At 39.4% G+C, this 23,513-nt stretch overlaps 1 protein-coding gene and 1 long non-coding RNA gene across 36 annotated transcripts in view; one reads left to right on the top strand and one right to left on the bottom strand.

The window, feature by feature from the left end:
* Positions 1-1,920, bottom strand: part of ICA1 (islet cell autoantigen 1) — a 142,203-nt gene extending 140,283 nt beyond the window's left edge. For 7 of the 35 annotated variants that reach the window (XM_070264526.1, XM_070264533.1, XM_070264524.1 and 4 more), the window contains exon 1: positions 1,775-1,920. The gene's annotated coding sequence lies outside the window, so the exon portion shown is untranslated. Of the gene's footprint in view, positions 1-1,426; positions 1,566-1,774 lie in introns of those variants that run through there. The other 28 variants (XM_014739052.3, XM_070264544.1, XM_070264538.1 and 25 more) reach the window with 6 other exon arrangements.
* The window catches only part of LOC111773176 (uncharacterized), a 76,165-nt gene continuing 53,430 nt past the window's right edge, over positions 779-23,513 (top strand). The window contains exon 1 of the long non-coding RNA XR_011437819.1: positions 779-967. This is a non-coding gene — a long non-coding RNA (uncharacterized lncRNA). The remainder of the gene's footprint in view (positions 968-23,513) is intronic.

The following is a 23,513-nucleotide window of genomic DNA, read 5'->3' on the forward strand; positions in this document are numbered from 1 at the left end:
TTGCCCCTATGGTATTCTCCACACATGATGTTTCAAAAATAAAGACTGAAGCCTAGAAAGAAACTGGTTTCAAAACCCACTTAAAAGTATTTTTAGAATTTGTGTGTGTTTTAAATACAAGGTAGGAAACTGAGTCTGGAACGCTGACTTCAAACAAATAAGCATTTTCTATTTCACTCCCCAAGCCCCAGGAACAGTTCAGATCTCAGAAAACCTAAACTAAAGGTCCACAGAAACCAATTAGAGATTTTTCTGGAGAGACTTTACTGAAATGTTTGCACAAGAACATGTTTGCAATGAGTCATAATTTATAGGACCTTAACGGCCAATGCCTTATGTGCCTTTCTTCCTACCTTCAATATCATTCTCAAGCCAGCTGTTGATATATTTCCAAGGGCCTGATAATTTTTATAAAGTTACCAGATCTTAATTACCAAGGCTGCCAGCCAGCACCCCTTCTCATACTGATTTTTTATGCTATCCAAAGACAAGAGAACCTGATTCCCTTTCTAAACTATAACTCTCCCCAACCAGGCAGTTAATGGCTTTCGCCAGCGAAAGGGCGCAGTACTTTTAAGACCCCCAAAGAGACGCTGAGGGCCCTCAGGGGTTCTCCAAGTAAAAAGGCAGTGGAGGTTAACCAGGAGCCGCTCTGGGCAAAGGCAGACATCATAACAGGATATGTCCGTTTCTAAAGGAAGCAAGAGCTGCAATAGCCCGGGGGCAGGAAAGGCGGAGCCAGCAGCACCCAAAGGAAACGGGCGTACCAGGGTTTGCAGGCACCTGGCCTGCTTAGGGACTCTTGCTCTAGTCAGGTCCGAGGCTGGTGAGCAGGTGTCCGCGAGAGACCAAGCTCAGGCCTCCTGGCAGTAGTGGTTATCAAGACGTACCCATCTGCTCCCTGCCACCTCCGCCAAAGATGGGCAATGGGGAGAAGAGGAAAAGCCAACACCAGGCGCCTCGGCAGGTGAACTTGTCAACAAGTCAGCCCTGGACGCAGGTCCCTGCCCAGAAGGGACCTCGTGGTCCTGGGGCTGGAGCCGCCGAGAGGGCGAGGCACGGAGTGGGTGCGGTGGGCTGGCGTGCGCGGGAGTGCCGCCGCGCTGGGGCTGGAGATGGGGCCGGAGCCGGGATCGCGTCCCTCCCGCTCCCCCGGGACTGACGCACGCTCTCATGGCGCGCGCATCCTCCAGACCTTCCCAGGCCCGAGGGAGGAGGCGGGGGAGGGGAAGGGGCTGTCGCGGTTCCCACACGGGGATCAGCGGCAGGAGGAGGCTACCCGCCTGTCACCCGCCGCCCGCGGAGGGCAGAGTTGGCAGCCCCAGGCCGGCGCCCCCGACCGCCCCGGCTGCCGGGCGTCTCCCGCTGCAGCCTGCAGCCCTCCCGGCGCGCTCCCGCCCCGGCCCCGGCCCCGGAGGGCAGGTACCTCGGAGCCCTGGCCCCTAGGAGCCTCCCGGCCGCGGTCGGAGAGTCCCTCCAGCTCCCTCATCCGACGTCAGCGTCAGCAGAAGGCGAGGGAAGGGGGCGGGGGAGCACAGGAACCGGCCCTTCCTGCGGCGGCCGCAGCCAGCCGGAATAGCAGCCGGCGGAGCCCGTGCGCGCCGCAGCGCAGCGCAGCGGCTGGGGGGAGCGGGCGCCCTCGGCTCCGCCAGCACCCGCCGCCGGGGCCCCGCCGCCGCCTCCCCTCCACCTCTCCCCTCCGGAGACGCCTGGCCGGGCGACCCCTCCCAGCAGGACCCCAGGACCCGGAGGAGGAAGGGGGCGACAGCCTCACCTTGTTTGGGGCGAGTCTGGGATGGAGGGAGTGAATCTCTCTCTGTCTACTCCCTGGGGTCTTTCCTGGACCCCCATCTCCTGGGGTATCCCCCGCTCGGATCTGCCGCCCAGAGTGACCCCACCCTGCTCTCCCGCAGGTGTTCCACGTGTCCATAGCATTTGCGTCACAATGACCTGGCCGACAGGTGGGAGCCGCGGCGAACGCCCCAGGGTTCGCTCTGTGCTGCGCAGCGTGCGTGCTGCTTGCTTCCGCTGTAGATTTCTGTGGCTTTAGGGGACAGGAGACTTCATGACTTCGATGCCAAGAAAAGTTAGAGAGGCCTGTACCTGGAAATCAAGTTTGAGCTTAAAAGAAAAAGGCTATATATTTCATTCCCATATATTCATATATGTTTTATACTTAAGTTATTGACTTACAGTAATTTCATCTTCTCTTATCTTTGTCACCGGGAAAGAACAAAACTCCTGTTTCTGGAGTACGCTGCAATGATCACCAGAAGAAAAAGTAATGGAATAGGTGCTTCCTAAAATTGTCTCTGCTAAAAGCAATCCCAGTGTGCTATGACTCAGTTCCTGGTTATATGTTTCTAAATAAGTTCGTTGAATAGTCACTGGTTGAAATAATTTAACAGAGTGGAATGAAAAATAGTTACTGACTAATGATGCAAACAAATCTGAAATCCACAGCTAACGTGAATGGGCTGCTCCCTACTGTGCCAGACACGCTGTTTGCTTTACATTTAATCCTTACAGCAACTCAGTTCTGGAGGTAAAGTGATCACCCCTATTTTACAGATGAAGATGCTGCCCAGAGTCCCATAAAGGCATTCAGCTAATAGGATATTGAGCAGGGTTTTGAATCCAGGGTTGACCGAACCAAGAGATTTGGCTTAATCTCAACATTAAAAGGTGCCTGGCCAAGATGGGTAGAGAAAAAGTACAGGAGAAGATGTTGACATTTTAATAGAAAGCTAGTAAGACGACACAGCTCCAGAAATTTATATAACCTTAAATGTTGACATTATTCTTTGGATATATTCTTTGGGGATTCTGTTTGTCATAGATAGATTTGAACTTGTCCCAGTATGACACAAAATATAGAGTTGAGTAAACATTGAGTCCTTAGTAAATGTTTATAAATAAATAATGAATATGGTCTACAAAATAGCAAATTGTCACAAAGCTGAGATTCAGGAGAAACTTTGGGAGAGAAAAACATTGTTCCCATATACTTGGTTTTATTAGAAGCATTCAGACTAACTTGTTAACAACACACCCAAATGATTTTGCTGTTTGTAAGAAAGAAAAAATGAAAAAAAACAAAACCCTTTGAAATGAGAAACAAAGACTTCTTTGCAAAAGAAACACAATTAAGATATTTTGTTTTAAAATATTTGATTCCAAAAACCATTAACTTATGTGTAAAAACCTATCAGGAGTTAAAAAGAAAGAGATTATTATTTTTAACAGAATGAAGTGCTATTTCTAACATAGTAGGTATAGGTGCTCCCTAAACGTTGGCTGAATGTATCAATCAGTTGATTGAAGTGTTGAGAGAGAAATAGATCACAAAATTTCCTGACTCTGTAATCTTCTCTTTTCCACCATTCATGATTTACTAGTTCCGTGAATACGAGTAGAAACCCTATTTATCAAAGCCTGGCTTTGTGGCAGATACTTGCATTTGTTACAAGAGAGCCATCGGAATGGCAGGTTGCTTGTGTGTTCAAAGTATCCCCTGAAAATGCAGGTAATTGGAACACAAGCACTGGGGGAAGTGAGCAAGAAAGCTGATTTATGTAACTAATTACCAAGCTTTCCTTTTACCTTTCCAAAGGCCAAGGTGATAAGCTGGGCATGAGTCTAAGGACCTATGATGGAGGCTAAAAGTGGCTTCCAAGACAACGTTTAAAAGCGAAAGGATGTGTGATACAAGCACTATCCAGTCAACATGGACTGAAATTCCTCGGGCTCCCAGAGAGTTTAAGATAAAGCTATAAATGACTTTCATCACTATTAATATTGTCCTAATATTTAGGATAACATTTGAGAAGGAAATAAACTTATGCTCATTCTACATTGCCACAATGAGTGCTTTTCCTTCCTATTTTAAAAGTTGCTCCATCTATAACACTTCCATTTCTTTCTGGATATCAAGTTGTTGTCTCAGTCTTACAGAGCACCCACCAGGTGCTAGTTGGGCACCTGAAACCGTTTCTAAGAAAAGAATGGCTATTGAATGATGGAATCTGAAATAAAGAAAGAATGTGCATTTTCCAGAGTGCAACAAAATGACAAAGGAACTTTACAACAGAAAAAATCCTTACATACTCATTTGATGAGCTTTTTGCTTTGAGGATTTCCCAGGTTCAAGATATGCTAATAGGACCACATGATTTAGGAATTGTGTTAGGCTGCCATTAACAGAGACCCAGAATAACAGTGGATTAAGTGAGATAAAGGTTTATTTTCTCTCACATTAATGAAATTGGAAAGTAGGCAATCTAGAGCTGGCATGACCTCCACTAGGTCATCAGGAGGTTGCCTCTCTCCTTCTATTCTACCATTCTCAGCAAAGCAATATTGCTCAAAGGTAAATCCAGGTGAGGATAAGGAGAAATAGGAACCATCATACATTGCTGGTGGGAATGTAAAAGGATGCAGCCACTTTGGAAAATGGTCTGGCAGTTCCTCAAATGATTATACATAGAGTTACCATATAACTCAGCAATTGTACTCCTAGGTATATATCCAAGAGAAATGAAAACCTATGTCCACACAAAAGCTTACACACGAATGTCCATAGCAGCATTATTGAAAGTAGTCAAAATGTAGAAACAATCCAACTGTCTATTGGTGGATGAATGAATAAACAAAACAAAATGTAGTATATCCATGTAATAGACTATCACTGGGCCATGAAAAGGGGTGAAATACTGATACATGCTGAAACTCGGATGAACCTCGAAAACATTATGCTAAGTGAAAGACACTTACCACAAAAGTCCATATGTTATATGATTCCATCTTTATAAAAGTGTAAGATGGGAAATCTATAGAGACCGAAAATAGGCTAATGATTGCTTAGGCCTGAAGAGAAAAAAATGTATATATGTGGATATACATATACAAAGTATTCACGTACATACAATAGATTTTAGCGGACCATTGATATATATTTTTAATATATATTTTTCATGTTCTGATGCTCCCTATGCTCTCAGCCAACATGAGCAAGTGAAGCAGAATGCCCTTCTTCCTCTTGGTGAATGGGCACCATAGGTGTACTCTACCATCCATCCAGACAGTTTCCTACAGCTCTGAGATCATTTTGTTTTCTGACTCATCTTTGACAGCATCATATGTACTCATGGTACCTGTCCTAGTATAAGATGCTAAGATAGAGTGTGAGCTATTATTGTTAATCAATGTATGTGATAAGACCTATACATATAGATCTCTCCAAAGCTCAGCTCATTAGTGAGAAAAAAAATCACTTTTCCTTCAGAGTTTCTGGGAGATTAAAATTAGATAATCTATAAGAATAAACTTTGAAAAAAATGTTTTAAAAATTCTTATTAAATTTATTGTCTGATTTTTACTGGTGATAGAAATTTGAGGAAAGGTTAAGCTAAGTTTTATTGGCAAAAATAAAGTGATTTATTTCCTATATTGTGTGATACTTAAAGAGGAATTAGATGTAACATCCTCAAGAACATGGACTAAGCGTCTTGACCAATTTTGGTTTAATACTTGTGATCAGTTGTGCTCTCTACATAGCAAAACAAAGCTTCTGTTACACTCTTGGCAGTGGTAGCTATATCTTTAAGCAAATTTGTGTGCGCATGTGGAAATAGAACAAATGTTTAATTAATAGCATTAACTTTTGTTAATTAAAATTAACTTCCTTTCCCATAAAATTAAGGCTACAATAAAGAGAGGAGGCTTATTTTACATTAAGGAGAAAGGTGATTATTTTCATTGCCACACCAGCTTAGATTTCTGCATAAATAACGAAGCTCCCCAACCCTTCACCCCCAGTATCATCCACTGGAACTTCTGCAAGAAAAATGCTGGTGGTAGCATCAAAAAGGGCCATCTTACTCCCTGCAGGCAGAGAATTTTGTCTGTCATGTGCCATCTAGCGTAATCCTGGGCAAACCTTAGCCCAGAGTTCGAGCTATGTTCTGGTCTTGACAGACAGACATAAGGCTAATGACCCCTCAAAGGGTTACTGTCCAGTAAAGAAGACTTAACTGAAAGGTTAGGATGGAACTTTGGGTCTTTGTATCTCTCTCTCCGTGCAGAGGGACAGTTTAGAAGAATCGCTGAGAACTCAGGTGGAGATGGTAAGGGTAATTCAGATGAAGCATGGACCAAACATTTGATTTAATCGTGCGGTAAGAGGCTGAATGAGGACTATAACCCATATTTCCCAAGTCCCAATCAGAGGCACTTTTCCTCCTCTACTTTTAACTCCATCACTAACTTGCTTTGGCAGAGACTGTTAATTGTTTTCCTATATTTATTCTTCCTTTTTTTCTACAGTAATATAAGTTTCAGCTGAGCACATTGTTGCCCAGCCAGAGACTACATTTTCTAGCTTCCTTTGCTGCAAATTGTGGCCATGTGACGAGGTTCTGGCCAATAGGATGTGACTGGAGTACATGCATCTAACTTCTGGACCATGCCCTTGAAAGAAACACACCTTCACCTTTGCCTGCATCCCTTCCCACTGGTTGTACCGCCTTTGGCCATGCAGGGGGCACAATACTTTAGGGATTGCAAGGAGCCTTGATCCCTGACCACCTGATCTGCTGTACTGCCCCGGTCCTCCTGCATGGATTGTTTTATGAGAAAGAAATAAAGTTCAGTTTCATTTAAGCCACTATATTTTTGTGTGTTATTATAGCTCATCCTTTCTCCTAATTAATCCATCTGCCCCATGATGTTGGGTTAGATCTTCATTTCTCATGAAGTTTATCTCCTAAAATAATGATTTTCAATCCGTGGGTCACAGGGCCATGAGAGTCTGTAGTGTCAATACAAAGGATCATAGGATTCAAATCCCTAAGAAGTACTGTCTGCGTGCGGATGCAACATCTGCTTGAGATATAGAGACTGCAATTTTTGTGTGTGTGTGTGAGGAAGATTTGCCCTGAGGTAACATGCATTGCCAATCTTCCTCTTTTTTTTTTTTTTTTTTTTGCTTGAGGAAGGTTAGCCCTGAGCTAACACCTGTGCCAATCCTTCTCTACTTTGTATGGGGGATGCCTCCACAGCATGGCTGATCGAGTGGAGTAGGTCCCCACCTGGGATCCAAACCTGTGAACCCAGACCGCCCAAGCAGAGTGCATGGAATTTTAACCACTTGGCCATGGGGCTGGCCCCTGCAATTTTTGAAATATATATGACATGATTATAAAAATTTATTTAAAATCATTAAGGAATTTCTTGAAAGTATGTTGGTGATGAATCTTTTAGCTTTGTACATCTGAAAAAATCTATTTCACTCTTGTTTTTGTAAACAAACACTGGTAAAGAACTCTAGGTTGACTTTTTTTTTTTTTTGGTACTTTAAAGATGTTGCTCCAAGGTTGTTTCCAGATTACGTTGTTTCAGATGCAAAGTCTTCTATCATCCTTATCTTTGGTCCTCTGTTTCTTTTTTTCCCTCTGGCTGCTTTTTAAGATTTTTTTACCCCTTTTCATTAGTTTTTAGAAGTTTGACTATGATGTCTTTGGTGGTGTTTTTTCTTTTTTCTTTTTTTCTTAAATTTGAAAAATCTTTTCTTGATCACCCTATCATATATTAAAAATACATTAAATATATATATATTTTATTGCAGTAATATTGGATTATAACATTGTATAGCTTTCAGATGTACATCATAATGTATTTCCAATTCTGTGTAGATTACATCATGTTCCCCACCCAAAAACTAATTATTGTCCATCACCACACATGTGAGCCTAATCACCCCTTTTGCCCTCCCCCCTCCCCCCTTCCCCTATGGTAACCACCAATCCAATCTCTGTTGCTATGTGTTTGTTTGTCATTGTTTTTGTCTTCTACTTATGAGTGAGATCGTATGGTATTTGACTTTCTCCCTCTGACTTATTTCACTTAGCATAACATCCTCAAGTTCCATCCATCTTGTCACAAATGGCCAGATTGCATAATTTCTTGTGGCTGAGTAGTATTCCATTGTGTATATACAGCATATCTTCTTTATTCATTTGTCCCTTGATGGGCACCTAGGTTGCTTCCAAGTCTTGGCTATTGCGAATAATGCTGTAATGAACATAAGGGTGCATCTGTCCTTACACATTTATGTTTTCAAGTTCTTTGGATGAATACCCAGCAGTGGAATAGCTGGATCATATGGTAGATCTATTCTTAATTTTCTGAGGATGCTCCATACTACTTTCCATAGTGGCTGCACCAGTTTGCACTCCCACCAGCAGTGTACGAGGGTCCCCTTCTCTCCACATCCTCTCCAACACTTGTTGTTTCCTGTCTTGTTAATTATAGCCATTTCTGACCAGAGTGAGATGATACCTCATTGTAGTTTTGATTTGCATTTCCCTGATAGCTAATGATGTTGAACATCTTTTCACTGTTGGCCATCCGTATATCTTTGGAAAAATCTCTGTTCACGTCTTTCGCCCATTTTTTAATTGGGTTGTCAGGTTTTTTGTTGTTGAGATGTATGAGTTCTTTGTATATTTTGGATATTAATCCCTTATCTGATATATGGTTTGCAAATATCTTCTCCCAATTGTTAGGTTGTCTTTTTGTTTTGTTGATGGTTTCCTTTGCTGTGCAGGTGGTGTTTTTTCTTAACTTGGGAGTTTGTTGAGCTTCTTGGAGCTGTAGGTTTATAGTTTAAATCAAACTGTGAAAACTTCAGCCATACTCAGAATAGCCAACACAATATTGAAGGAGAAGAACAGAACTGAAGAACTGACACTACCTGACTTCAAGACTTACCATAAAGTTATAAAAATCAAACAGTGTGGTTTTGGCAAAAGAATAGACAAATAGACCAATGGAACAGAATGGAGAGTCCAGAAACAGACATTCAAAAATATAGTCATTTCATCTTTGACGAAGAAATATAGACAATTCAATGGAGAAAGGATTGTCTTCTCAAAAAATGATGCTGGAACAACTGGACATCCACGTGCCAAAAAAATGCATCTAGACACAGACCTTATGCCTTTTGCTAAAATTAACTCAAAATGGATCATAGACCTAAATGTAAAATACAAAACTATAAAATTTCTATAGAAACGTAGGAGAAAATTTAGATGACCTTTGGTTTGGCGATGACTTTTTAGATAAAACATCAAAGGCACAATCCAAGAAAGAAAAAATGAGTAAATTGGACTTCATTAAAATTAAAAACTCTGCTCTGCAGAAGACACTGTCAAGAGAATAAGAAGACAAGCCACAGACTGGGAGAAAATATTTTCAAAAAACCATATGTGATAAAGGACTGTTCTTTAAAACATACAAAGAAATCTTACCACTCAACAATAAGAAAATGAACAACCCAATTAGTAAATGAGCAAAAATTCTGGACACCTCACCAAAGATGATATACAGATGGCAAATAAGCATATAGAAACCTGCTCAACATCATACATCATTAAGGAATATCAAATTAAAACAACAGTGAGACAACACTGTGCGCCTATTAGAATGGGTAAAATCCAAAACACTGAAAACACCAAATACTGGTGAGGATGTGGAGGAAAAGAAATTCTCATTGCTGGTGGGAATGCAAAATGATGCAGTCACTTTGGAAGACAGTCTGGCAGTTTCTTACAAAACTAAACATACTCTCACCATACCATCCTGCAACTGAATTTCTTGGTATTTACACAAATGAGTTGAAAACATGTCCATACAAAAACCTGCACACAAGTAGGTGAGTAGATAAAAGAACTGTGGTGCATCCACACAGCAGAATAATAATGTGTTAAAAAGAAATTTGCTATTAAGGCATGAAAAGACATGGAGGAAACTTAAAAGCACATTGCTAAGTGAAAGAAGCCAGTCTGAAAGATGACTGTATGGCATTCTGGAAAAGGCAAAACTATAGAGACATTATAAAAAAAATCCGTTGCCAGGGCCTTGGGTGGCAGGAAGGAAGTATAAATATATTTTCCTAATATCCAATATTTCCAGTGGCATTTTGTCTGTTTTAGGTGTTTCAGGTGGGAACATAATTCTGGTCCCTGTTGTTCCGTGTTGATCAGAAGTAGAAGTCCCTCCATTAATGAACTAATAGTAGCCTTGCACTATGTATTTTCTTGATCTATGTTATTTGTGTTACTACTGTTTTATGGGAGAGATTCTAGGAATTTTTGATATTGAAGGAGGGCCCTCATAAACACTTCAGCTGAAAAATGGGCAAAGACCAGGGACAGGCAATTCATACAAGAAGAAACTGAAATACTAAAAATGAAAAAAAGACCATTTTTGAACTTAAAACATTTTTACCTATCATCCTGGCAATCATGAAAAACCTAATGCTCAGGGCTGGTAAGGATATGGGAAATGGACACTGTCATACTCTCACAATACGAGGAGAGAAACAAAATTTCTTTCTAGCTTTATTGAGAAATAATTGATATACATCACTGTCTAAGTTTAAGGTGCACAGCATGATGGCTTGATTTACATATATTGTGAAATGATTACCACAGTAGGTTTAGTTAACATTCATCATCTCACATAAATACAATAAAAAGAAAAGAAAAAAATGTCTCGATGTGATGAGAACTCAGGATCTGCTCTCTTAACACCTTTCCTATATATCATACAGCAGTGTTGACTGTAGGCATCATGCTGTTATGTTACATCCTAGGACTTATTTATCTTATATCTGGAAGTTTGTACCTTTTGGCCACCTTCCTCCAATTCCCTCTCCCCTCACTCCTGCCTCTGATAACCACAAAGCTGATCTCTTTCTCTATGAGTTCGTGTGGTTTTTGTTTTTGGTTTAGATTCCACATATAAATGAGATCATACTGTATTTATCTTTCTCTGTCTGACTCATTTCGCTTAGCATAATGCCTTCAAGGTCCATCCCATTTTTTTGCAAGTGATCGGGCTTCCTCATTTTTTTATGGCTGTATAATTTCCATATATCTACACCATGACTTCTTTATCCATTTATCCATTGATGGGCACTTAGGTTAGAAAGAAACGTTTTATACATCTTATGGAGGGCAATTTGACATATACAAAATGTTCATTGTGCATACCTGTGACCCTACATTTCCACTTTTAGGATATTTTCCTGCAGAGATAATTAGGCGAATGTACAAAAGTGAAGATGAGCATCACACACTGTTTATAACCTTAAAACTTTGAAAATAGTAAATTGTCCATCCAAAGGAAGGATTAGTTACCTAAATTATGACACATTTACATATTGGAGCACTGCCAGCTGCTAAAAAGAATGAGGTCAAGGTGGTTTTTTTAAGTGAAAGTAGCAGCTTCCACAAGACCATGTGAAATATGATTCTATTTAAGTAAATATTTTATATATAACATTAAAAGCATAGGTTTTTAATGATATTCACTAAAATGTGGACAGAGGCTGTCTCTGGGGAGTGACCTATTTTTGGCTGAGGTGGAGGTGGAAGGAAAGTTGCATTTTCACTTACATTCTGGTGATGCTTGGCTTTTTTACAGTGTATATCCAGTATTTTATAATTTTCAAAAATAAGGAAGATTTAATTTGTTTTGAGGAAGACTGGCCCTGAGCTAACATCTGCTGCCAATCCTCCTCTTTTTGCTGAGGAAGACTGGCCCTGAGCTAACATCCGTGCCCATCTTCCTCTACTTTATATGTGGAACACCTGCCATAGCATGGCTTGCCAAGCAGCGCGTAGGTTCACACCGGTGAACCCTGGGCCACGGAAGCAGAATGCGTGAACTTGACCATTGGACCACCAGGCCGGCCCCTAGGAAGATTTAAATTTTGACACCGGAAATAAATAGGAGAGATCCTCACATTTGAAAACGGTTGGGACTACTGGTTTATATGATTACTAAAATTCCTTATTGATTTAATATTCTGTACTTCTAATCTCTAGACTAACCTTTCAGATTCCTCCTAACGCTGTAAGTCCGTGGCTTCCTCCTCTTGCTGCAGTGCCATGACAAATGTGAACTGCTTAGGGAAAGCATAGGCATTACCTGATGGGGGACCCTCATGCTGCCTCAAGTAATTGTTATTTTTCCTCATATTTCAAGTGGCTTTCTTCCTGGGTGACAATCTTGAGCTGGTTATGGGAAACATGCAGAAAGGCATTTGAGGTCGGAAAAGCTAGAAGTGGTTCGAGGAAACTTTGCACTTCTTTGGGGGTCAGAGGTTGTCCAGATTTGAGAGGAAAGGGAGAAGCATGGGTTGACTTTTCATATATATCTAGACTTTTCTATTTTACTCCCAATTCAAGACATCACTACTAAGATGGCTTATCATTCATTCAGTAAGAATTTATTATCTCCAATTTGGTATGACTGAACCGTATTTTCCTCCCGGAGCTCTTTCTCTTACTTATCTTGGCAAGCTAAAAAACTCAAAATTATTTTGAATTCATTTCTAGTAGTTTGCCTCATGTACTCAATTAGTTGTTAAATTCTGATTCAAACTTGTAGTTTATGATTCACTACAAGAAACTAGTTTCTTTGTAGTGTCTCTCAGCTGTTCTGCCCATTTTTCTCAGTCTTATTTGTGTTGTCTTTCCAACTCTGACTGTTTCTTACTTGGAATTTAAAAATGTCTTTCCACCTAGAATTGTGAATTTAGACCAATACTAAGTCAGTTTAGATCATCACAATGTAAGTATTTTAAGTACTGTCATGCACCTCATAAGGATGTTTTGGTCAATGACAGACTGCGTATATGACGGTGGTCCCATAAGATTAGTACCATATAGCCTAAGTGTGTAGCAGGCTATACCATCTAGGTTTGTGTAAGCATGCTCTATGATGTTCACAACCATGAAGTCGCCTAATGACATGTTTCTCAGAACGTATCCCCGTCATTAATCACACAAGACTGTACTTATTTTTCTATCTACTTTATGCTAAGAATTGAGTGTGTATGTGTGTGATTGTGTAGGTGTGGTGGGTTATGGTGGGATGGTGGGGACAATGACGTGTAAAGTAATAGAAGACAGAACCCATGCCTTAGAATTACGTGAAGTTGATTAAACTCTTTTGTGATGGTCTGGCTTCAGACCCAACTACAAAATCTCCCAAGAATTACATCAAAATAAAAGGCCTGATCAAGAAATTCAAAACTTCATCAGTCCTGGTTTGCCTTACGCTCCTTCCAACACTGATTTCTGCTTGTCCTTTGTTGTTCACCATGCCCCACATTCATCTGCCTCTCCCTGGACTCATTCACACAAGGGTGATCACTGGCTCCAATCACCAAGGCCAAACTTCCACTGAAGGTGTCCTTCAACTCCTGGCTTGTAGTGTCCCAGTAACTCCTGGCCCTCTTCTTATCACTACCACCACTTTTTCTATATCCCCCAAATACTTGTTGGAGTTCTCATTAGGTGCTTGCTGAAGCAATCTTAAGTGATGACATTCTCAATTAGGAAAATAAGGACTATTGGACTCATAACCCAGAACCCACTCAAACAGTTTGCATTTTTCCACAACAGATGTACATATACATAAAACCAGGTCTTTGAGGGCAAGGGCTCTGTCTTCTTCATCTTGTGTGTCTTCTACTACATGTACCAGAGAGCCTTAGCTGTACAATCTTAGTTGTTTAACAAAAGTTTGTTGAATTAATGAACAGTGAATATTTTGTATACAACTAGACTCTCTGAGTGTGGGGTGTCCAGTTAGTTCTCTTGGCTTTGTTTTGGTAAAGTCTCTCCATTCATTCTTAGCCGTATTTTAAACCTAACTTTGCCGTTCAATATTATTATTTTCTATTACTGATAAGGTTTGATATTCTTTATTATAGTTTTTTCCACTCTTATTTTATCTTAAAAATCACGTAAGCACTTGTGCTATAGACTGTAAACGTTGTGTCCCCCCAAATTCATATGTTGAAACCTAGTCCCCAGTATGATAGTATTTTGAGATAAAGCCTTTGGGAGGTGATTAGGTCATAAGGGCAGAGCCCTCATGAATAGGATTAGTGCCCAAATAAAAGATTCTAGAGAGCTCCCTCTCTGTGTGAAGACGCTGCAAGGAGAAAGCCGTCTATGATCTAGAAAGCAGGCTCTCACCAGACACTGAATCTGCTGGCACCTTGGTCTTGGACTTCCCAGCCTCCAGAACTGTGAGAAATAAATGTCTGTTGTTTATAAGCCACCCAGTCTGTGGTATCTGTTATAGCAGCCCAAATATACTAACACAACTTCTGAAACATGCACATTCTCTAGGCCCTTTCCAAATCTAGGGGAATGGAAAATTCTGTGGAAGGTCCTGACAATCTGTAATTTTAACAGGTCCTGAGAATCTCTCTATTTTCTTTTACTGAGGTCATAATAGTTTATAACATTGTGTAATTTTGGTTGTACATTATTATTTGTCAGTCACCATATATATATATGCCCATTTACCCCTTATGACCCCCAACCCCCTTCCTCTCTGGTAACCACTAGTTTGTTCTCTTTGTCCATGTGTTTGTTTGTCTTCCACATATGAGTGAAATCACATGGTGTTTGTCTTTGTCTGGCTTATTTCGCTTAATATAATAGCTGCAAGATCCATCCATGTTGTTGCAAATGGGATGATTTTGTCTTTTTTTATGGCTGAGTAGTATTCCATTGTATATATATATCATGGCTTCTTTATCCATTCATCAATCAGGTGGGCACTTGGGTTGATTCCACTTTTAGCTATTCTGAATAATGCTGGATTGAACATAGGGGTGCATAAGTCTCTTTGAGTTGTTTATTTCAAGTTCTTTGGATATCCCAATAGTGGGATAGCTGCGTTATATGGTATTTCTATTTTTATTTTTTGAGAAATCTCCATGCTGTTTTCCATAATGGCTGCACCAGTTTGCATTCCCACCAGCAGTGTATGAGCATTTGCTCTTCTCCACAACCTCTCCAACATTTGTTATTTTTTGTCTTGGTGATTATAGCCGTTCTAACACGTGTAAGATGATATCTGAATGTAGTTTTGATTTGCATTTCCCTGAAGATTCGTGATGTTGAACATCTTTTCATGTGCCTATTGGCCATCCATATACCTTCTTTGGAAAAAATGTCTGTTCATATCTTCTGCACATTTTTGATTGGTTTGTTTGTGGTTTTTGCTGTTGAGTTGTGTGATTTCTTTATATATTTTGGAGATTAACCCCTTGTCCAAAATATGATTTACAAATATTTTCTCCCAGTTGGTGGGTCGTCTTTTCGTTTTGTTCCTAGTTTTCTTGCCTTGCAGAAGCTCTTTAGTTGGGTGAAGTCCCATTTGTTAATTTTTTCTTTTGTTTACCTTGCCTGAGTAGATATGGTATTCAAAAAGATTCTTCTAAGACTGATGTCAAAGAGTGTACTGCCTGTATTTCTTCTAGGAATTTTATGACTTCACGCCTTACCTTCAAGTCTTTAATCCATTTTGAGTTAATTTTTGTGTATGGCGAAAGATAACTGTCTGCTTTCATTCTTTTGAATGTTGCTGCCCAGTTTCCCAACACCATTTATTGAAGAGCCTTTCCTTTCTCCACTGTATGTTCTTAGCTCCTTTGTTGAAGATCAGCTGTCCATAGATGTGTGGTTTTATTTCTGGGCTTTCAATTCTGTTCTATTGATCTGTGTGTATGTTTCTGTACCAGTACCATGATGTTTTGATCACTACAGCTTCGTAGTATATTTTCAAGTCAGGGATTGTGATGCCTCCAGCTGTATTCTTTTTTCTCAATATTGCTTTAGCTATTTAGGGTCTTTAGTTGCCCCCTATGAATTTTAGGATTCTTTGGTCTATTTCCATGAAGAATGTCATTGGGATTCTGATTGGGATTGCACTGAGTCTGTAGATTGCTTTAGGTAGTACAGACATTATAAGTATATTTATTCTTCCAATCCATGTGCATGGAATATCTTTCCATTTCTTTATATCATCATCAATTTCTTTCAATAATGTCTTATAGTTTTCATTGTTTAGGTCTTTCACTTCCTTAGTTAAATTAATTCCTAGATACTTTATTCTTTTTGTTGCGATTGTAAATGGGAGTGTATTCTTGAGTTCTCTGTCTGTTAGTTTGTTATTAGAGTATAGAAATACAATAGATTTTTGTAAGTTGATTTTACACCCTGCAACTTTGCTGTAGTTGTTGATTATTTCTAACAGTTTTCCAATGGATTCTTTAGGGTTTTCTATATACAAAATCATGTTGTGTACAAACAGCAAGAGTTTCACTTTTTCATTGCCAATTTGGACACCTTTTATTTCTTTTTCTTTCCTAATTGCTCTGGCCAAAACCTCCAGTACTATATTGAATAAGAGTGGTGAGAGTGGACACCCTTGTCTTGTTACTCTTTTCAGAGGGATGGCTTTCAGTATTTCCCCGTTGAGTATGATGTTGGCTGTGGGTTTGTCATATATAGCCTTTATTATGTTAGTACTTTCCTTCCATACCCATTTTCTTGAGATCTTTTGTTGTAAATGGATGTCGGATCTTGTCAAATTCTTTTTCTGCATCTATTTAGATGATCATGTGGTTTTTATTCCTTATTTTGTTAATGTGGTATATCACATTGATTTTGTGGATGTTGAACCATCCCAGCATCCCTGGTATAAATCCTACTTGATCATGGTATATGATCCTTGTAATATATTGCTGTATTTGGTTTGCCAATATTTTGTTAAGGATTTTTGCATCTATGTTCATCAGCTACATTGGCCTGTAATTTTCCTTCTTTGTATTGTCCTTGTCTGACTTTGGGGTCAGGGTGTTAGGAAGTGTTCTTTCTTCTTCAATTTTTTGGAATAGTTTGAGAAGGATCGGTATTAAATCTCCTTTAAATGTTTGGTAGAGTTCTCCAGAGAAGCCATCTAGTCCTGGACTTTTATTTTTTGGGAGGTTTGTGATTACTGTTTCAATCTCCATACTTGTGATTGGTCTATTCAGATTCTCTGTTTCTTCTTGGTTCAGTTGTGGGAGGTTGTATGAGTCTTAAGAATTTATCCGTTTCTTCTAGATTGTCCAATTTGTTGGCACGTAGTTTTTCATAGTATCCTCTTGTAATCCTTTGTATTTCTGTGGTATCTGTTGTAATTTCTCCTCTTTCATTTGTACTTTTATCTATATGAGTCATCTCTCTTTTTTTCTTAGTGAATCTGGCTAAGGGTTTGTTAATTTTGTTTATCTTCTCAAAGTAATAGCTCTTAGTTTCATTGATCCTTTCTACTGCTTTTTTTCTTTGTTTGTTTCAATTTAATTTATTTCTGCTCTAATTTTTAGTATTTCCCTCCTTCAGCTGATTTGGGCTTTGTTTGTTCTTCTTTTTCTGGTTCTGTTAGGTGTAGTTTAAGATTACTTATTTGAGATTTTTCTTGCTTGTTAAGCTGGGCCTCTTAGGACTACTTTTGCTGCATCCCATATAAGTTGGTATGATGTATTGTCATTTTCAATTATCTCCAGGTATTTTTTGATTTCTCCTTTAATTTCTTCAGTGATCCATTGGTTGTTCAGTAGCATGTTGTTTAGTCTCCACATATATGCCACTTTCCCAGCTTTTTTCTTGTGGTTGATTTCTAGTTTCATAGCATTATGGTCAGAAAAGATGCTTGATATAATTTCAGTTTTCTTAAATTTATTGAGTCTTACCTTGTTTCACAACATATGGTCTATATTTGAGAATGTTCCATGTGCACTGGAGAAGACTGTGTATTCTGCTGTTTTGGGATGGAGTGTTATATATATAACATATATATACATAATATATATATATAACTATATATGTATATTAAGTCCATCTGGTCTAGTTTTTTAATTCCATATTTCCTTGTTGACTTTCTGACTGGATGATCTATCCACTGCTGTAAGTGAGGTGTTAGGGTTCCCAGCTATTATTGTTTTGCTATTAATATCTCCTTTCATGTCTGTTAATAGTTGCTTTATGTGCTTTGGTACTCCTGTGTTAGGTGCATATAAATTTATGGGTTGTATCTTTTTCATGGAGCGTCCCTTTTTATCATCATATTCTCCCTCCCTTTGTCTCTCATTGCCTTTTTTATCTTGAAGTCTACTTTGTCTGACACAAGTATGGCAACACTTGCTTTCTTTTCTTGGCCATTAGTTTGGAGTATCACCTTCCATCTCTTCACTCTGAGCCTGTGTTTGTCTTTAGAGCTGAATTGTATTTCCTGGAGGCAGCATATTGTTGGTTCTTGTTTTTGAATCCATCCAGCCACTCTGTGTCTTTTGATTGGAGAATTCAATCCATTTACATTTAGAGTGGTTATTCATATATGAGGGCTTAATGCCACCATTTTATCACTTATTTTCTGGTTGTTCTGTAGTTCCCTTGTCTCTCATCCTATGTATTTTGGACTGCCAATTCAGTTTGGTGGTTCTCTATGTTGGTTTTCTCAATTTTCTCCTTATTTATCACTTGTGTCTCTGTTCTGATTTTTTGTTTAGTGGTTACTGTGAGGTTTGTATAAAAAGATCTAGTAGATGAGATAGTCCACTTTCTGATGCCTCTTATTTCCTTAGTCTAAGCAGGATCCATCTCTTTTCTCTTCCCTGTCTAATTTATTATTGTTACAATTTATTCAGTTTTGTGTTGTGAGTTTGTGGTTAAAATGCAGTGATTATATTTTTGATGTTTCCCTTCCCTTTACCTTTAATGTTATAATTGTTTGCTAACCTATTCCGATAGAGAGCTGCAATTTTCTGATTTTTGTCTGCCTATTCATCTCCTTGCTCAAAGCTTTTTAAACTATTTCTTTCTTTTTCAGGTATGAGGGCCTTCTTGATCATTCCTTGTGGGGTGGGTCTTGTGATGAACTCCCTCAGCTTTTGTTTATCTGGGAAAATTTTTATTTCTCCATTATATCTGAAGGATAGCTTTTCTGGATAGAATATCCTTGGCTGAAAGTTTTTGTCTTTTAGAATTTTGAATATATCATTCCACTCTCTCCTAGCCTGTAATGTTTCCACTGAGAAATCTGCTGAAAGCCTGATAGGAGTTCCTTTATTTGTTTTCTTCTGCCTTGCTGCCCTTAATATTTTTTCTTTGTCATTGACTTTTGCCAAATTTATTAATATATGCCTTGGAGAAGGTCTTTTTACATTGATGTACTTAGGAGTTCTATTAGCTTCTTTTACTTGTAATTCCAGCTCCTTTCCCAGATTTGGGAACTTCTCAGCTATTATTTCTTTGAACAAGCTCTCTGCTCCTTTCTCCCTCACTTCTCCCTCTGGAATATCTATAATCCTTATGTTACAATTCCTAATCAAGTCGGATATTTCTCAGAGAATTTCTTCATTTCTTTTTAGTCTTAGTTCTCTGTCCTCCATCTGAATCATTTCTATATTTCTGTGCTCTAATTTGCTAATTTTGTCATCCATAATATCAGCTCTGTTATTCAAGGACTCCAGATTTTTCTTTATCTCATTCATTGTATTTTTCATCTCCAACATTTCTGATTGGTTTTTCTTTATAGTTTCAATCTCTTTTGTGAAGAATTCCCTCTGTGCATTGATCTTAATTCTGATTTCATTGAAGCTTCTTTCTGAATTTTCTTGTAACTTGTTGAGGTTTTTTTATGATAGCTATTTTGAATTCTCTGTCATTTATATTGTAAATTTCTGTGCCTTCAGGATTGATTTCTGGGTGCTTATCATTTTCCTTCTGGTCTGGAGTATTAATGTACCTCTTCATACTATTTGATGGGGTGGATTTGTGCTTTCACATAGTGGAAGTATCTGGTTGCAGATTCCACTGTTGCCACTCTCAGGAGCTGTGTCTTCTGAGCCTGCTGCAATGCCTGTCAGCTGTGCCTGACCTTTGGTAGCTATCTTGACAGAGTCTGTCTCTGTTTGCCTGCTCACCACTGCTACTTTACACCCTGTATGTGCTGGCGCTCTGGTGGGGGCCCCTGCTCTGGCCGACTGGCACAGCTGGCGTGCCAGGCAGGGGAAGGGGCACTTTCTCTCATGTGCAATCTTGGCGGGGCTCCCACTTTGCCCTCGCTATCTGCTCTCCTGCACTGCTTTGCTCCATGAATACACCCCTGTGATTGCTTTGCCTCCTCGGGATGGAGCTTTCCCATGGGCTGTGAGGAAACTCAGAGAGCGAAGGTGTTCCTGTGGAGGACTGCTCCCTCCTCGCTCTCCTCTCAAGCCTTCATGGTCACTTGCCCTAGGCTGCTAGGCTGCTGCAATTGGAGGAGTGAGAGGATATCCCCTTACCTTCTTCCATTACCTCCTGGAGGGTCCAGCACCTCCACCTTCAGACATATGGCTGTGTAGGTCTTTCAGACATCTATTGTGTTGTGTTAATGTCCTCTGTTATTTTATGAATGTCCTTATCATTGTATCTCATGGAGGAGAGTCTAAGGGAAGAGCTTACTCCATCATGATGTTGATATCACTTTCTAAGAATCTATATTTGTGACACTCAACTCAAGTGATTCTTATGGACAGAGAAATTTGGAAACTGCTTTATTGAGAAGCTCAATATGTATTAGTTGAGGTTAATGATTATATTTGATCTTTATGCCAAATACAATTCCTTGAGTGTTAACTTGATGTCAAAATGCCTGAAGTCCAATCTCAGTAATTACCATCTCAGTGATTTGGGGCTAGTCCAGTGTTTCCCAAACCTGTCTGCCAATTAGAATCACAGGGCTCTTTACAAAAATTCTAAAACCCAGGCCACTCTCAAGACCAATTAAATCTCATTTTCTAGGGCTGCAACATAGGCATCAGTATTCTTTATGCTCCCAGTTTGGTGATTCCAACATGCAGACAAGTTTGGGAACAACTGGATTAATCATTTACCCTCTCTAAGCCTGTTTCTTTGTGAGTAAAATGTGGATAATAACTCCCATTCTAAAATGCTATTAGGAATTAATCTAATTAATGCATGTGACTATACATTATAAATGATAAAACTCTATAAAAATCTAATGCCTTATATTTTAGACTTCAAAATATTTTGAAGTATAATTAACATATGTGCAGATAAGAATTTTTACATTTTCTTTATCTTTATAATTGTGATTGTCAGTTCAACAGTTTAGCTTGATAGAGTCAGCTTGCAAAAGAAACCACCATTCAGAAAGCTGTCCTTACAATTTAGGTACATTTCCATCAGATGGCAAAAACATATCTATGGTCCCGGTTTAAAGCAGTAGTTCTCAGCTCTTACAGTGTATCAAAATCTCCCTTGGCTGGGGTTTGTCTCCAAAGATTTTGATTCAATAGGTCTTGAGTGGGATTCTAGCAACTATAAGTTTATGAAGATCAGCATGTCAATCTCATGCCCTGTTGCTAACCATGATGAGTTTACTCTTTCTGTTTAGGCCCTCTGCTCAATCCACCAGGTTTAGTAAAAAATGTTCTACTTTTTTAATGTCAGAAGTCTCTTCATCATGTAAAGCAGAAAAGAATTTTAGAATAGTTTAAAAAATATTTGAATCCATGTTGATACCATTCCTTACTACCACTGCCATTCAATCTTTTTCTAATCTAATCTTATAATTTTTATTTAAAATTTATCCTGGCCTTCTTGATATATACTCAACATTCCCAGTGGCCATGACCGCTGTTTGCCTCTTAAAAGAGGCAGAGAATGTGTTGTTCCCCTGCTGGTCTGGAATTTGTCTCTCCGGGGCCACGGTTCTTAAACTTTAGAGTGTATAACTAGTACCTGAGAGGCTCATTAACAATGTACAGTCCACCACAGACCTAGTGGATTAGCCTCTGGGTTGAGGCCCAGGATCCTGCATTTAAGTTATCTCCCTATGTTATTCTGATGCATACTAAATTTTGAGAACCATTGGCTCTATGGAACCAAGAGAATGGGATAGCTTTGGTAAGGTAAAGAACACTAAGGGAGGGCTTCTGGGATCCAGATGCAAAACTTATAAGGACTCTCTTCTCTTCTCTCCTTCCTGTGCTTCATCTTTGTGCAAATAGTGGTAAGTAACTATGTTGTTATTCAGGGACCCTGAGGAGAGTTATCAAGCATTGGTTGGTGTTAGTTCTCAACCTCAGGAGTTTCCCAGGGTGAAACTGGGAACTAACCCCCATACACAGAGGACAAGGAGAGACTGAAGAAAGAGGCAGAAGACTTCAGATTGGCAGGTGGCAGTTTTAATGAGCGAGGAAACTTACGTATGAGGCTTGTCTCCAGTGCCACAAGGTGGGTAGATCTCCACATCTGCCCACCAGAATCTTAAGAGTTTGGATAGAGGCCTTAATGGGGTTCAGTCATAAATACCATCTGGACGATTTCAACAACACTGCTCTCTCAAGGCTGTGTCTTTGAAATGGCCCCCGCTGTGGGAATGGTGGGCAGAATGTAAATTCTAAGGATGGGGAGGAGGTAAGGAGCCTCGGATTTCCTGGGTGCAGCTCAAGGGTCAGCTGGCAGTCAAGTCCTCTCGATGACCTCCTCTACCACTTGGTGAGTTTGTAACAGTAGGGCCTACCAACTTTTGTTTCCAGTCCCAGCACGGAGCCTGGGTCAGAGAAGATGCAGTAAATACTGGTTTATGTTGAGGAAATACTCATTTTCCTTCTCTTTCTCTGTTTTCCTTTCCTTCCTCAACCCAACCTTTTCTCATCTATTGTCTTTTTTCCCTGGTTTGTTGGTTTGTGGTCCACTCATGAAGAAACACCCATTTAGAACAGAGCTAGACATCAAAAAGAAAAACCCTATTTCTGAAATATTGATAACAATTAAATCACCCAATTCATCTTTAAATTTCACTAACAGCACACTTGATAATTCACTTGGGTTAATTACTTTTACTGTATGTATAATTGTGTTTGGCTCATCTTTAGTTTCATGACTATGCTTTTATTTCCAACTGTTTTCTTTCACTTACGAGCATTTTAATATATCCTGAGGCTTCATCTGCCTTTGATTTCAGATAAATTGTGCTCCTTCTGCAAAATATGCAGTAAATGATTTTCTACTAAAATATGTTGAATTGGTAGGAACGCATGATAAGGATGGATCATTTGATTTTCATATTTGGTATTTTATGTCTTAAAGAAACTTGTGAATTGCTAATCAATTTTTATGTTAAATTGGTATTGAATAAGGATTAGCTCCAGCAGTACTTGAAGCCAGCAGAATCTTAAGATTAGACTTAAAAAAAGAGTTAGATTATCATAAAAGCAGGCAAATTGATTAATCTTTTCCAAAAGCTTTGCTTAAAACTGCAATTATATACATCTCTCTGTCCACTTCCCCTCCCATCCTGCCCCTGTAGATAAGTTGTTTTCTTTATTGTCGTTTGCAAAGGACTAACCACAATGGCTAGATCAGCGCTGTTTAAATAAGAACCATAATCTTATCCCCACCATCTCTACTTTTGTTTAAGCATTGTTACTTCTTGTAAAAATTATGGCAGTTACTTGTCCTCCCAGAAGTACTCTCCCAATCCATTCTCTAGCCTGAGACTACAATAATCTTTCTAAAGTACAAATTTAATTATTTCTCTCTTTTGCCTAAAATCTTCTGTTGGTCCCCTATGTGGTTGTTATCTGT

This window comes from Equus caballus, chromosome 4 (assembly GCF_041296265.1).
Source record: "Equus caballus isolate H_3958 breed thoroughbred chromosome 4, TB-T2T, whole genome shotgun sequence".
NCBI classification, from domain to species: Eukaryota; Metazoa; Chordata; class Mammalia; order Perissodactyla; family Equidae; genus Equus; species Equus caballus.